A 12,114-nucleotide genomic window follows, 5' to 3' on the forward strand; every position below is an offset into this window, starting at 1 on the left:
TAGAAGTTAAGTGTGTTGTTTAAAGCAGCACCTTTTTGGAATCAGCTGAGGTGTACAGACTTCTCCAGAGGGTAACTTCTCCTAATGTAACACAGCTGTCTCCTAATGTAACACAGGTGAGATGAATTTGCTCTGAACATGCCTTCCTCTGCACTAAAGAAGCCTGGACAAAGTATGTTGATTACAAGAGGTTTTGTATGTTCTCATCTAGCCAGAGTGCTAGGTAAGATGAAATTCCACTGGAAGACTTCAATCTTCCTCTTGTGGGCTAATGTTTCTACTTGTCTTGCTTGTCTGTCCTTGCTGTGTATTCAATCTTCCCAGTACCTATGCTCTTGCATGAGATAACTGGAGCCTTCACTGTCAGTGATAAGGACTCTCTTCTTTCCACAGAGCTCCTTCCTAAAGATGCAGTTACAGAGGAAACCATCTTCTTCCCATCACAGTGGCAGCAAGTCTCTTCGCCTCCTTCTTTCATTTTCTCCCATAAGAAGTCCAACCACAAACCAGGATGGTCATAGTAAGTTTGTGCTGTGGGAATGGTGTCTTGAACTTGAGATCCACTGGTCTGGTGAGCAGCTCTCCTCTCCTAAACCTTAAGTTACAGACCTCTGCATATTTGGTTGTCTGTCTCACACCTGACTCATTCTCAGGCTTTGATTCATAACCATATGAGTTTAAATTTGGGGAAATATACTGGCTCCTGTCTTGTTTTTTGTTGATTTTCTTTTTTTTATGCTAAACACAGAACTTGCATGTTCATGTTATGTTAGATGCTGAGATCTGCTCTATGGTCTGTACTGGTTTGACCTGAATACTTACTCCTCCCAAAACTTACCTATTTTTTCTTGCAATATTTCTCTCAGAGCACAGCACTGACCAGGTACATCAAGTCACCATTTGCTAATGTGTAACCTTTTTTGAATTTTTTGCTGGCTCATGAAGAACATTTCAACTGTGATAAACCGCTTGAGCCTTGCTTCTCCAGTTGCATAGCATCTTTAGTTTCCTGGCTAGATTGTGACCCACAGGTTGAAGACCACCACTCAAACTCTGCTTCTGCAATGTTTTTGTTGAGGGATTAGCAAATGTTGGCTTGAAAAGCAGATGCAGAACTAGTGGTAGTGCATGCTTCCAATTGTTAGTAGATAACCAGATAACTATTCCAGCACATAAAATTTAGGTTTATCAACTGTTGTCATAGATTTCATCCTTCTGGGACAAGAAGCATGTTTTTGTGTGTTCATAGCCTGCAAGTTTCAGGTACTGATTTTTGTGTTCTTAAGAGTAAATCCTATTTGTGTTCCTCTAGCAGTAAGAATAGGCAGTAGGTAAGGGTTACAGTGCCTTGGTGAGGCTTTGTTTTAAACATCTAGATTTGAAAAAGGAGAAACAGAATCACATGTGGAGAGTGATGTCCTCTGAGCTCTCTAGGACCATCTCCAGCACAGCTTAGTGTGAGAGGATCTGTCCCGGCATGAGTTGATGTGCGAGCACAGCACTTCCAGGGCAGCAGTTGCTTTTCTAATGTTAGGACCAGACTCAGTTGTAAAATGCTGATTTCTTTTAAAAACCAGTGCATTGGGTTACCAGGCACCAGCAGTCCTGTGTGCTAATGAATTCCTAGAACTCTCTTACGCTCTTAGAGAAAATGGCTGTTTTAACAATGTAAATGTCATCTTCCCGTGTTTCAAGGACTCAGCTCCTTCAGTGGAACTTCGAGTAGCTCTCCTCAGATTGGTGTGACTGCCTGATAGTACTCATACATGCGATGTGACTGCAACTCATTGTGGCTTCTTAATCTCGTGAAGGTTTCAGCAGCTTCCTGTCCGATACTTGCAGCAGAAAGTGACAGCTGAACACCGCGCGGGGCTGAGGCTGTCGGAGCGTCCTTGAACCGTAAGGTTAACATAAAACCCGCCCTAGCTTTAGCGGCACATCCAGCGCACCCGCGCCTCGAGTTTATGGGCCGCGAGGAGCAGTCCGTGTAACGCGGCGCTAAGGAGGGTTCCGCACACCGGCTCGGGCTGGTGGCAGCCGGGCTGGGGCCGGTAGCAGCCTCAGCATCCCCGGCCCCTCGGGGTCAAGGGCCTCCGAGCCCTTCCAGTGCGTCCCGTCGTTTGCTTTCTCTAACGGCCGGAGGGATTTACTCTTTCCGACCCACCGAACTGAGGCGGGGTCTGTGACCGGGGGGAGCAGCGCCCGCAGCCCCAGGGCGGCTCGGCTCGGCCCGGCCGCCTTTGTCTGCGCTGGGAGGAGCCAACGAAAGGCAGATTGTAAAAAAGAGAAAAAAAAAAAAAAGGCTGGCCGAGAGCCAGGAAGCGTGGAATCCTGGCCGGGTGGTGGCAAATTTCGCCAGATCGCGGCCAGAGGCAGCGCGTTCTTCAGCCCGCGGCGGGGCGACGGCGAGAGCGGAGCTGAGCGAGGAGCGGAGCAGCGGCGTTTGCTGCCGCCCTCCTCGCAGGGCGGCGGCGGTGAGTGCGAGGGGAGAGCCGGGCCGGGCTGCCGGGTTGGGGGCTCAGGCGCGGGGGAGTGGGGCTGGTGCGGGAGGATGTGGCTGGGGCGGCCCGCGAAAGGCACCGGGCTCAGCCCTCGTCCCTCCGAGGCAAAGCGCCGGCATAAATCCCGAGCAAGTTTTCCATTTGGAAATATTAAAAATAGCCCCTCCGGTTCCGTAGTGCCGCCGAGTGAGTCATTTCCAAACCAAATGTGTCCGCCTAACCCTCCCCCTCAGAGGACACAATAATTCTGAAACCGAGGGTGAAGGGAAGGAGACTTTTCTCCTCCGCTGAACAGACCGAATTAACACGTAGCCGCTGCGAGTGGAGAAAAAAGCCACAAGCGGCGGGCAGCCTGCTTAAAGGAGCGCGGTACAGCCCCGTCCCTTTCTCTCCTTGCCCTGCGGTGGTACCACCTGCGTTTCACTGCAAGGCGCCGGGAGCCTCCCTGCCCGCTCACAGCCGCGTGGACAAACCCCACTGTTTTTTTCCTTCAGCTGTCAGACCCTTCCTATGTCACCTCTGTGGGACGTCAGCCACAGCCATGGGTCATGCCACGCTTCTCCTGGCTGTCTATGCTGAGAAGTGCAGTCTAAAACACGGTTATTTTTCTGTCTTTCCCGGTCATATGACGATTTGTTCAGAAGCGGGCTGTCTCGAGCAGAGGGATTTTTTGTTTGTCAGCAACAAGTGCTGAGCATATTTATAGAGAACGCTGCAATTCTGTATTGTAGAAGGCTTCGTTTATGCAGAGCTACCTGGATCTGCATCTGAGCGCTAATTGCATCTTTTGTATGATGCCGTATGTACATGTGTATTCTAAATATATGTCCATGGCTCTTATTTCACAGTGAGGCAGCATGCCTTAGCTATAGAAGCTGATGTGCAGGCTGTGTTTTTCTTCTAAAGCAGAAGCTACTGTCCTAATGATGTAGCTGGACTAGCAGAGAAAAGGCTTGCTAAACTTCCCATCTTTACATTAGGAAGCACCTAGCTAGGGGCAAAGTCCTGTCCTTTGACTCCTAGGAAGAACTAAGCTAGCACTCTGGCAACAAAAATGACATATAGCTGAAAATATGCGCTGTAAGTTATGCCAGCTATTTCACAGCCCTGTGAAGGATGTGAAGTTTGAGAGCAAGATCTGTGGTAGCGACCCAAACCTAATGCTGTTTCTTGGTAAGTAGAGAACTGTGATGTAAAAGTGCTTGCATTCTCTTTTTGCTGTTTAGATTCAGTTTCTTCTATTAATGCTATTTATATATTTTACAGCCAGGGGAGGCTATTATGATTTATTGACTTGTCACGTAGGGTGCAGGATACTCAGACATTCCTGCAGTCTGCAGTGTTTCTTTTAGCTCTAACACGTAAGAGACTCATCCACTTAAAAGCGCAACAGAAGTACCAAACTGGAAAAAGTAAATATCAATCTTTTGTGTTCCAGAACACAAGAAAAAGCAGACACAGTGTCCCATGAGAATGAAAACTTGTCTGTAACCCAAGACACATTATGCACATTTCATTGTTAATGTATGGTGTTATTGCTAAGTTTTTAGTGCCATGGACTTCTATAACATCTTGGAGGGAAGAAAATACTTCAACTCGAGTCCAAAACCAGCTGCTTTTTGGTGAAACTTGGAAGAAACTTTTCCAGCGGTCTGTTATTCCATAGTTGTTTCTGTGGTTGTCCTGAATCTCTGACTGATGTAACTGTCAAGCTGCACTGAGACCTACACCAATGGTTTGCAGTGCTGGAGGTGGAGAGGGATGTTCAAGCAGACAGTTCCATGTGGGACTATTATTTTCTATGTCAATTTAGCAGTACTGTTTCCTTTTGGTAATTCTACAGCAGACTTCAGGTGACAACTCAGTTGTACATCACATTCATCTTTGGTCTTTAAAATTCTGTTTAAATACTTTAAATAAGGTTATCTGTAATGATTTTCTTGCAGTATATTTACAGACTGTCTGATATCTGCTCAGAGTCTGATAAGACTTCAAAGATTCGCTTTCAAAGCTCATCTGGAGCGCAGGTAACATCTACTGACTCCTCAATTCCTTTTTTGAAGAATTTAAATTCCTTGCATTGCTAGCAGTGACAGACACAGAATAGGTGTAATAATTCTCACTTAAACTGATAAACTAATATAGGTAGCTTCCATTTTTATGGAAGGAACAGAGGCATGAGACTTGAATAGATCATTGAAAGCTTGGAAGTAGCAAGGAAGTAAGCACTATAGGGTTTATCTTTTATACTCAATCAATGTGTTCAGTTTTCTTATGTTACTTTCCAGGCCTCTGAAGGTTTTTTGTTTCCCTCGCACATAATTCATGGCCTTTTGTCCTCACTGTTTCTGCTGGTGTGAATTCAAGCATGAATATACATTGATTGAATATGTGCTGGACTCCAGAGCTTATTCAGTAGGGCATAACAACCTGTTCTTCCATTAGATAGAGCTAAGTGTAACTTAGAGGGTGGAAGATTGCGCTGAAGACTTCAGCAAACGCCCTGTGATACCAGAGGTGGCTGAGGCTGGGCTACAGTGTAAATCAGGCTGCTCAACTGCTGTGTTTTGTAGCCCGGGGTTATTAAAAATAATGGGAAATGTGAAAGGAGAGAGAAAAAGGAGTATATATGAAGTGCATGAAAACAAAGATGATAAATTGTCATTCTGCTTGAAGCATAGGTAGTTTCTAAAATCATTGCAGTTGTGACATTTTGTTTGATCTTGACAAAGTTTATCTTGTCAGCTTTCTGATTAACATTACTAGAAAAGTAAAAACGTCATTATGGTCAGATTGATACAGATTTTTGCTTCCGAATCTATGTTCTACTTCCCCATCCCATTTTTTTTTTTTTTAATGGATGACCTTCATCCTGGTGTGTTTAAGAAAGCATTACTGTGGTTCTCCTTTATCTGTTCTCCTCTAGTAACTTTAAGAATTAGTGAATTTTACTGCAGTTGACCAAGGAAGAAAAAGTCAGAAAGGATAAAGTTTCTCTAAGCTTTGTGAAAACATTTTCAGAGCTCGTGCTGGGAGAAGGGCTCTGGAGGCAGTTATCCTCTCCTGCACATGTGAAACCCAGAGGAAGCACTTTAGTTCTGCTCCTCATGTAACTACTGCATATGAACAGTTTATTTGTTGAGCAGCTACATTTTTTTTTTTTTCCCCACACAGCTTTTCCACATGCTAAGCACAACTCCTATGATCCCTGCAGATTGCTTGATGTACTTTGTAACTTGTTTTGAAAGAGTTAACACAAGTATTTCCTGAATTTTGTAGCAGATGCTACTGGGGAGCTATTGGAAACAGGTTGAAGCTGCTAAAAGTTTAGTTATGTGTTTGAAAACACATTTGTCATTTCAATCTTAAAGCCTTTTGTGCAGCAAAAAGTCCAATAGCTTACTCATATTGTTGTCATTCAAGTGATACATTCTTGGCTTGCTTTGCTCCAGGAGGAGTGCCCTAACTGGTGCATCTGCTAAATGCTATTCCAAACAGTGGAAGGAAATAATTATTTATGTTTTTTCTGGTGTAAAATGTTCTTGTGCTGGGGATTGTTCCAGTGAAACTGTGCTCATTAAAAGGCATTCTTGTAGTCAACAGAGTTTAAGGATGAAGACATCAAAATGAAGTAGGCCAAAAATGATGGGCAGCTTTAGCCACTGAGCTCCTTGGAGTACTATTTTGCTGTTAAATCAGTTTTTTTTTTTTTTTTTTAGATTGTAATAACCTGAGGTGTGTTTTTGTGTATATGTATCTCATCTTTGGCTTGCTCTGTGCAAGTGCTATTTTCATACTTTTTTTCTATAGGGAATTGTATTCACACTTGCATAGATGTGAATTAGTCTTCCTTCTGACATGCCATGAACTCCAGTAGGGGGTGGTTTCTGAATTACAGAGAAACATCTCGTCCCAGGATGGGATATAAGCAAAGGTGCTTTTTTCCCCTCCCAATCTGACTACAGTTTCACTTTGAGTTTCAGGTTTACTTTAACCTCAAGAACTCAAAGCACAACTAAGTGGAAACCACTGAATTTCTTTTCAGTTGCTATGTGGCTCTGCTACTGACACATGGTTAGAGAGATCCTTCTGTACATGAATTTGTTTGGGAAATAAAATGAATAAAGGAAAGATGTGGGTCCAGTTGCAGGGAAGAAAATATGCAGAAGGAGTTCAGTGTATGGATATAATATAGGGAAAGTGAGATCTTGTTTTGGGTAGCTAAAGACTAGTGGTACAATTATCAGACATATGAGTACATACCAGAGGATTGAGATGGTTTTGGGGAGGGCTTTATTCCTGTATTCTATAGAGGCTCTTTTTTTTTTTTTTTTCCTAACATGCTTCATCTCCATAGCTAACATCAAGTTTAATTAGGGATATGTGGTGTCCAAACACTTTCAGATTCTTATAGGTCACAAAGTTAGTGCCTTCATAGTGGATGGCCTGGCAAAATAATAATAAAAAGTTGACATCTTTTGGTATTGAGCTACCTTTTGAAAAGAAGAGGTAGGTCAGATGATTCCTCATTCTTCACAACTGGATGGAATTCTTTGAAAAGCTTCATTAGAGGAGCTTAGAGGCGTATTCTTATTTCACTTTATTTTGGTGTGTAGGTTCCTGGCTTGGGAGGTGGAAGACCTGGATGAGTCATTTTGCTGGCTTTGCAGCTTCATTTCCTCAGCCAGAAAATGGAGATAATGATTTTTCACTCTTCTTATTAATAATCCTTTTAGAGTTCATTTTGAAAAGAGCAGCCCGTCCACCTGGGACTGAACATGCATGGTCTGCCTTGGGGCTTTTCCATACTGTGGGATGTGTGGACTGGAGGTGTGGGGCAGGCAGGCGTCCCTTCAACGCTTGGCATTGTGTGCACTGCCAGGGACTGGCAGGAGGCGTGTGGTGGGACTGCAGGTGATGTGCTTTAGCTGGCTGAAGTCCTATGTTTGCCAGCTGGCGTGGAGAGTGCACTGAGAGCCTGAGGAATCAACTTGTTTTTTCTTCTGTGGGACAGCCCGGTAAGGTGCTGGTGGAGCATGTTCCTTCCTCCTGCTTGGATCCTATTCCAAGCAGGGTATGGTCTGCAATCCTGGATTGTAGCTTAAGCAGAATTTGTGTTGGTGTTTTTTTTTTTAATAACAATGTTCTGAGTTTATTTTTGTCACTGGGATTTCAGAGGTAAGTGACATTAATACACAAGCAGGGGAAAAAAGCTGTTTCCTGAAGGCTGTAACTTGAATCAATCCTAATGATGAGATTGCCAGACCAAAATACTGGCCTTACACCATTCCATTTATCTTTCTGACCTGGGGTGGTCTCTTAGAAAGGACTGTGTGCCCCTACTAGTAGCATAAGCACATCTGAAGGTATTTTGCTCCTTGTGTGTGGGACTGCTCCTGTGCAAAGTATCTGTACTTTGCCTTGCTGGTTTGTGGCTTGATCCAGAATGTGAAGGCCAACGTTTAGGTTCTTGCTGCTCTTGATGGGCAATGTGTTAGAAATTTGACTCATGATAATTTTAGTTTCTAAAGCTGTGAAGGAGTGAGAAGATGAGGGATATAGGAAGGACTGTGCCTTGAGGTTGGGCCCCAGCTTGCCCTCAAACTATTGCTGAGACTCGTGATTTCAGCAACTCCACTGTATGTAAGATGGCTTCTGATCATGCTATTCAGAAATGAAATATTTTTAGCTACGGAATAATTAATACATTTTTCTTAAACTTATGCTTGTTTCACACACAAAATCATTACAAAAAATTTTGTCACCTGAGTATCCAGACTCATAGGTCATCGATGTCACAGTTGCACAGAGTGTATGAAGGAGTAGAAAATGGGCAAACATATCTTTCTTCATGAAGACACTAGCTTTTTACTACTAAAAATGTTCAAATGGCAAGACATCTCTTATACCTGGATAATCCCTCATTCTTTGTTGTGGTATTTCAGTAGATTTGGGGAATACTTACTTGGATGAATGGAGCCTCATGTGGTTTCCCCCCTTCCCTGCATTGCCACCTGGTTTGAAGTTGCTTTTTGACTTGTGGCTTTTTGTTGTGAATATGAAGTAGCACCAGTGCAAGTTATGCTCTAAAAAGCAAAAGCAGCTATAGTTTTTGGTCCCCCGTTGCTTGCATTGGCAGCTGTTGCTCTAAGCCTTGCAGGGGGGACATGGATGACCATTTAACAAAGGAAGAGACCATTTTAAATCTTAGCTGACAGAGGCTTTTTGTTTGTTTGGTTCTGGATTACTGAGAAGATCACTAATTTAGAGGGAGTGCTGCCAACATTTTCTATAGGTTATCCTCTCTTCAACAGAGACAGAACTAGGTGTATTGTCAGATCTTGGTATTTCTTTTCTCCAGACATACACAGGTATTGGTCTGTTAGAAGGAAAGAGTCTTTTCATTAAATCACTTTACAGCAGTTTCTCTGTTATTTTCATGGCTAATAGAAAACAAATGGACAAAAATTCCTAGTTTGACTGCAATGTTTTTATGTCTGTATCTACGAGTTTTTGCTGGAAAAAGATTTGTGTCCTTGAATCTTTCAACAGAAATTAAACAAGTTAATCTATAAAGTGTACATGTGATGAATTAAAAGTGGATAAAACTACATTGTTGTCAGATTGACTCACAGTCCAGGTCAACACCCCTCTCCCCCAAGTTTTGAGCACTATCTAGCTTTCAGTTGTTTGCTCATTTAAAGACCTGGGTTTTACACAGGTAACGTCTGTCTTGTTTGAGATCTAGAAGACTTTAATAGCTAGATTTTGAGCTGATAATTACAGGTAAATGGGGGAGGGGAATCAAGGAAAAGGGAGTAAGAACAATAAATGCATCTCTCCTTGACTTTGAACAAGTCTGCCAAAAAGAGAAATGCAGGGTCATTAGATGAGAGAAGAGTGGGGAGATTTTTATAATCAGACAAACAATGAAATGCTCTGTTTCACCTCAAGTGTTGCCCCAGTGTTTGGAGCATGTGGCAGTGGGAGATAATGCCACAAGAACATAATCTCCTGTGCTGGAGCTGAGTTCTAGCCTCCAGCTCTTCATGCCTTTTATGATCAATGGTAAGAGAGGGTATGGCTTGGTGCTGAACCACTACCATCCTCCTGCCTTTCTTCTCTCTGTGGTTGATTAATAGTAGGATTGTAATCATTAGATGTAGGTTTTATTTTATAATCTTTTGGAGCAATTTAATCTTGGGTAGAGGAGATGTGAAGGAGTTTGGACTGAAGGCCTCTGGGCGAAGAATGTTTGTGTAAATCTTCAAGAGTTTTCAGTGCAAATTAAAGAGGAAAACTGTTCTGTGATGTATTCAGTGCTTTACATAATGCTGTTCATTCCCACTAGCTGAAATAGCCCCAAAACCATGAGGGTTTCTGACTAACCTATATTAATACCTCTCTTGGCACAAGGGTAGTTTCTCTCAGAAAAAGAACAAAATAAATTTCAGAGTACTGAATGTGTAACATGGACATTACCAAGAAACTGCTAAGAGAGCTCTCCTGCAGGAACAAAGCAGTGTTTACAAGGGGGTTGTCTTGGTAAAACTTTCAGTGGAAACTGCTTGCTGGAAAGGAAAATCTGATCTGAAGGAGTTGTGGAGATGAAGTACTTCTGCAGCTATTGCGGAACAGTTATGTAAGGCTGGGTTCTGGTTTGGGGGCTTTGTTTTATGTCCCGATGCATGGGATCTGCAAGATGCAAATGCACTGTGCCAGAAGTCTATTTTCCAGCACATGCTCTCTTTCCTCTGGCTTTATGAATCTCTGAAAATAGTTTCAGTAGGCTATGGGTATGGGGATGGTTATTCTCACAGGCCTTGGCATTTCAGTTCTGATAACGTGATGATCAGTTATACTTGATGTTCTTCTGGTGACTAGCTTGTACTGAGAGGAAGCTTGCTATGACTGCTAACAGCTACCATTTTAGGTAAACTAGGAGAGAGTGCTTTCTCTGAATCCTGAATAAGTGAAATTAAGGCTCTGGATTTGACCAAAAGCTGAAGATCTTTTCTTTAAATCTGTGGTGAAAATGTAAAATAAACTTGTCTTAATACTGAAATGGGAGTGCAGACTACAGGACTGGGGAAAAAAGTGGGGAAGAAGGTCATCTTAAATGCTCATCACGGATAAGAGCTTGTTATTGTCTGTCTGAGTAACTTTAGCAAGGGTTAAGGAAAACAATGTATATATTTCCATGAGCAGAAGCAAGCGGGTTCCCTTGGTAAGAAGGAAGCATTCAGGAAATTTGTCATGGGGCCCTGTGTTCTGCTGTGGAATCAGGCTCGTAAACCCAAAGACTAAGTCTGGGAGAGACCTTTGTGATGGCATTGTTTTACCTATGTGCAAAAGAATTTCCTACACAAAATTTAAATATCTGTACATTAAGTTACAAAACTTGTTCTCCTTGCGCCTTCTGAATTTAGATTTTCCCCTTGCGACTTAACACTAATACAAATGGAGCTTTTATAGAAGACTTATATTGCTGGGGAGGGGATAAAGTACTGTATGCAGTTAGTGTTTGGAGTACTGACAGGATTGAAGGTTAGCACAGGCATCTTAACCACCACTTTCTACCACCACTTTCTAGCCCTGTTAAGTGTCTATGCCTGATCTAAAGTAACACATCTCATTATATAGTTCTGAAGAATCTGTTCTCTTCCCTGTACAAAAACTGTTGAAATAGTAGCTTACTGCTGGGTGAAGTCACTCATCCAGCTCTTCTTGCTGTCAGTTTTGGGACTTCATGGTGGCAAATATTGACACAATTACTTGTTTTGCAACAGAAATATCCGTTATGCTGACACTGCCTCCCAGACACCTCTCAGTGTGTCATGAGTGAAGTCTGCCCTCGGCTCTCCAAGATGCTGTAGTTTTTCTCCTCCAACAGTTTCTGATGTGGCTGGAATTGCCAATGGAGAAACTACTAGCAGACTGAAAACATTGGGCAGTGAAGCTGGCGAGGGGTCTGGAGCATAGGCCTTATTAGGAGTGGCTGAGTTAGCTGGGATTTTTTCCTCTGAAGAAGAGGCTCAAGACCTTATTTCTTTCTACAATTATCTGAAGGGAGATTGTGGCAGTGTGGGAGTCGAATTCTTCTCCCACCTAACTAGGGATAGGACTAGAGGGAATGGCCTCATATTGCACCGGGGAGATTCAGGTTGGATGTTAGAAAATACTACCACTCCAAGCATGGTCAGGCACTGGGATGGGCTGCCCAGGGAAGTGGTGGAGTTGCTGTTCCTGAAGGTGTTCAAGAAACATTTAGATGTACTGAGGGACATGGTTTAGTGGGAGATAGTGTGATAGGTGGGTGACTGTACTAGATGATCTAGGAGGTCTTTTCCAACCTTGGTGATTCTATATGGGCAGTGAGGTGGGGAAAAAAAAACAAACAAACAAACAACACTGTTTCAAAAGGCAAACAGAAGACAGTGTGATTTGGTTCTATTATTTTTTTTGTATTTATTATTTATTTGTAAATGTTATAGTGGTGGTTGTTTTTTCTAATGGGAGCAGAGCAGCCACTCAACCTGCAGCTTGCTGTCCTTTCTGGTAACACCTGTTAGGGCTCAGTTTTCTTCATGGAAGTCTGTCTGGCGTTTGTCAT

General features: G+C 42.9%; 1 protein-coding gene across 9 annotated transcripts in view; it reads left to right on the forward strand.

The window, feature by feature from the left end:
- The window catches only part of PRR5L (proline rich 5 like), a 104,271-nt gene that overhangs the window by 55,479 nt on the left and 36,678 nt on the right, over positions 1 to 12,114 (forward strand). For 2 of the 9 annotated variants that reach the window (XM_090140795.1, XM_031593352.2), the window contains 2 exons: positions 117 to 223; positions 394 to 520. The gene's annotated coding sequence lies outside the window, so the exon portion shown is untranslated. Of the gene's footprint in view, positions 1 to 116; positions 224 to 393; positions 521 to 1,180; positions 2,475 to 12,114 lie in introns of those variants that run through there. The other 7 variants (XM_090140797.1, XM_090140798.1, XR_016466819.1 and 4 more) reach the window with 5 other exon arrangements.

Source organism: Phasianus colchicus, chromosome 5 (genome assembly GCF_987193195.1).
Source record: "Phasianus colchicus chromosome 5, bPhaCol1.hap1.1, whole genome shotgun sequence".
NCBI classification, from domain to species: domain Eukaryota; kingdom Metazoa; phylum Chordata; class Aves; order Galliformes; family Phasianidae; genus Phasianus; species Phasianus colchicus.